Source organism: Tenrec ecaudatus, chromosome X, assembly GCF_050624435.1.
Source record: "Tenrec ecaudatus isolate mTenEca1 chromosome X, mTenEca1.hap1, whole genome shotgun sequence".
In the NCBI taxonomy this organism is placed as follows: domain Eukaryota; kingdom Metazoa; phylum Chordata; class Mammalia; order Afrosoricida; family Tenrecidae; genus Tenrec; species Tenrec ecaudatus.
The window spans coordinates 105,670,386-105,674,727 of record NC_134548.1 but is presented as its reverse complement, the minus strand read 5'-3'; positions in this window follow the sequence as shown (position 1 = coordinate 105,674,727).

Below are 4,342 nucleotides of genomic sequence, written 5' to 3'. Positions count from 1 at the left end.
AGGAGATGGATTGATATTGTGGTTGCAACAATGAACTCAAACATAACAACAATTGTGAGGCTGGCACAGGACTGGGTAGTGTTAGTGTTTTTATACTGTTGTTAATGGGGTAGCTACCATTATAACTCAGCCCACAGCACCTAACAACAACACTACAGACATTTCGAATTTATGATTAGCTCAATGCCTTCATCGTCTATAAATTCACATACATTAATGGATTCAACAAGTAATTATTGAGAGCCTTTTATGTTCCAGACAGAGCACTGTTACTGCAGAGATTATACAATCAGCTGCTAATTGAAAGGTCAGTTGTTTGAATCCAGCAGACACTCCATGGAAGAAACATATGGTTGTCTGTTTTCGTAAATATTTTCAACCTTGTAAACCCTGTGCAATGGTTCTCTTTGTCCTATAAGTTTGCTATAAGTTAGAATTGACTCAATGTCAGTGGATAATGGGTATTGCATTCCATTTACTTACTTTATTAGAATCCTGGAATAGAGGAGTGGAGAAGTCAGCAATGACCCTGCTTTTACAGATTTATACTCCAGTTTTGACTGACTGACAATTGGATATACCATTACCGTACAATCTGGTAAGCATTATGCTAATGGTAGACCACACAGGACCCTATAGGCATGCACAGAGTGGTTGGATAGCTAGCTTTTCTCTCATACTTCAGTGTGAGAAGAATGGGTGGATCTAGTGTTTCAAGTAAGAGTAGACAGCATATAAAAAGGGTCTAATGCAATATAATAGACCATCTATCAGTGGAAGCTTGATTGTTACTGTGATGCTGAACTCGTTTCAGCAGAGGTACAAGACATGGGCAAATCAGGAATAAAGATCTAGGGATCTCCTTCTGAAAGCCAGCCAATGAAAACCCTAGCCTAGCAATGGTCTAATCCCAGTGAACATGAAGTCATCGCAAAGCTGTTACCAGCTTGATGGCAGCTAACAGCCACGGGACAACAGAGGGAGAGAATAGATCAAAGGGCACACGTTTAGGATGGCGAGAGAGTGATGAGACAGGATTGGCTAGATTCCAAAGGTCTTTTTATCAATCAGAGACCTAGGAAAAACCGAGACTACTCTCATAAGGGATGTTCAAACATATTTGAAGAAGAAAATATTTGTAATCAAGGTAAAGGAAAACCAACAAGTGATGATGGGTAGTGGCATGTCAGATTTGATTTCACAAATAATAAGAAGTCTAGTCACCAGTTAGTGTGCTAATGCAGGAGAGAGATGGTGGTGGCCTCATTGGAGCAAATGACAGAATGGAAGAGAGAGAAGTGGACATATTTAATATATTTAGAAGGTGAAATCAGGAAACCTAGTGAGGAGTGGAAAATAGAGTCATGGAAAGGCTGCAGTCTTTGTTTCAGGCTTTCGTTGCCAGATGAAATGTGAACTCATTTACTGAAGTAGCAATCCCCAGAATAAGAGCTGGGGGAATTTGAGCTTTGTGGGTATTATCCTGGAAGTTATATCTACAAGAAAGGTGTTAGCTGGAGATTTCAGAATGTGTGATGCCATGGAAGACAAAACAGGATGAAGAGAAAAGTGAACCTAGAACAGATATCCAAAATATCAAAATCTAAAAATCTACAGAGAAGCCTATACAGGATGATGTCACTAAACGCCGCTTGAAGATCTATCTATCTATCTATCTATCTATCTATCTATCTATCTATCTATCTATCTATATATATATATATATATATATCCGACTTCTTTATGAACACCCTCTACTATCATAGCAGTGACATATGCACTTTTTTTATCTCAGGAATATTCTCCAGGTTGTCCCTTATGGTGATTTCATTGCCATAATTGCCCTGTGCTATAAAATGCTTAAACCCATCTTCCCTCTTATAAATGTAATTTCAAATCTAATGTGTTTGGTGACCCATGGTACTAGGACATAACAAAAATAGACCCATACACACTTAACCTCATTTCCATTCTTTTTATATATAAGTTAATTCTTTAGACTTCTTAATTTTTTCTGTGTTTCTGAAACCTTGTTGGATTTCTCTCTTTTTCTTGTTACATTGCATGCTTTATACCTTGGAATACTATATTTGTGGATTGTGTTTTACTTATTTATTTTTTAAAAAACAGGAAACCAATATTAAAAATTTAGAAAAATACGTGTTAGGTTTCTCACTGAGCAAATAGGTATAGCTTGAATTCATATAAATTATTTGAGCTTATTTATTTTGAATCAGCTTAATTCATCCATCAGTTTCTGAATTCATTGTCTTCCAAAGACTGCGTGAACCAAGCATGCATGCTAGTAGTGAGGCAAAGTCGGACACTGCGATTCCTCGGTTAGTTTTTTTGACAGCTGAAATCACATGCATCAAGAAATTGCTGGTACTTACTCAGCTGTAACTACAGACAAGACCGAGGAGATTTTCTTGCCAATACTGGCATTCATTTGCTTTGAGGATTTCTCTTTCACTTTCCTTTTTCTTAGCTTACAATAAATGGCCTAGTTGTTTGAAACGAATTACACCTGTTTCAGAACAACTAAAATACATTTAGAGCCTTCCCAAAATACATGTGGAATGTTTAAGTTGCCAAGCCATTTACTGTGTTTTAGAAAGTGTAGCTCTAAAGCTGAGTTGGGAAGTCCCTGTCTTTTCAGCGTTGCCCTCCACAGGGTTCTGCTCTTCAACTTGCTTTGTTTGGGGTGGGATTACTTTCTCTCTCCATTAGACCGAGCTACCTGAGTGCCAGGGAACATTGAGTCTCCATTCCTTGTTTTAAGAGATGTTCCATTCTTTCAGTTCTCAGTAGTTCAAGGATTCTCCCTCACTCAATAATTTTTATATAGTAAAAATTATTAACAATACAGTTTGATAGGGTATAGCCCTTATTTTCTTGTCTTTCTCATTTTTCCTCCTTTTAAATACTGCGTTTTTTCAATGTAATTTCCCTTTTACTCACAGTTGCTACTTTACCCTTCTTCAGGAATTGTGCCTGTCCCTCCGTGTTCTGTTCATCTAATTACTTTTCTAAATATATAAACTAGTTGCTATTGGGCTATACGCCCATGTGTGTCAGATTAGACTTGTGCCCCATGTAGTTTGCAAAGGAAGGGATTTTCAAAGTCAATCATTAGGCCTTTCTTTCAAGATGCCTCACAATGGACTTGAACCTGAAAGCTTTTGTTACAAACGAGTGCATTAACTGCACGTTTACCTCTAGAGAACGTTATTTCTTTGCTTTTTCCCTCTTAATGCTCGATCTTCACTACTCATCCTGTATGTCACCTTCCTCACACTCACCTTGTAAGCCAGTCTGCTCAGAATCTTTAAAAGACTATTAAATGATCCAGGTGTTACAGACATTTTTCTATTCACTACTAGTAACACTTTCACAAAGGCACAGTAACCTGCACTGTACTTGTAAGTATTCAACCATATGTTATTTAACATCATGCTCAACTTAGTTCATCTTAGTGGGTGACATTCTTATTGAGTCAAAAAGCAATCATCTTCCAAAGCCATACAAATCTTCCAGCCTTCTCCTTTGTGCTTAATGCTGCCAGTTTATTCCTGGATGGTTAAAAGCTCTCTTACTACTTCCTCTCTGGCCTCGATACAAGCCTTTTTTTATATTCTCAAGTCATTTCACAGTCCACTTCATTCTTTTTGTTTGGTGGCCTACACGATACAGCATCCCAATAGCTGGTTAACTGAAACACATTCCAATACGGCCCACTGCTAACAGCTCTGCACTGTCACCAGACTCTTCCAGATCCTCTGTTAGTACAATAAATCTGTGAAGTGTATAATTCCTATTCTACATTGCTCCTTATTATTTTGAAAGCGGGTTTTCCAGATACTGTACCCACAAAATATATTAAACTCCCACATTATCATCCCTTGGTACCAACCAAAAGAGGCTTATAATAAATAATGCATACACATGTAAAATCATTCAATAAAAAATGTGATAGCCTTACCTCAAATTTTAGAAAAAGGTTTGCTGGTATATACAAGCAATGGCTACAGGAATATCGCATAGCTTCAAGAGTAATAGCATTCCCATTGATTTTACCCCATTCCTCGTCCTCAGCACTTCCTATCTGCACTGCATCTGTGGCTGTGCAGTCAAGCTGCCTGATACTGGCCTCTCTCCTGCCTCATCTCCCGAAACCCAAGGATTGAACAGTTTTCTTAAGGATACTATTTTTATCAACCCATTGTCCTGTCAAGACATGACTGAATAGCCCATACATTTATAGTCCCTTACTATGATTTGTAAGATTTGTTATACTTTTGCCCATATTACGTATCCAAATATTTCTTTATGCTCAGAAATG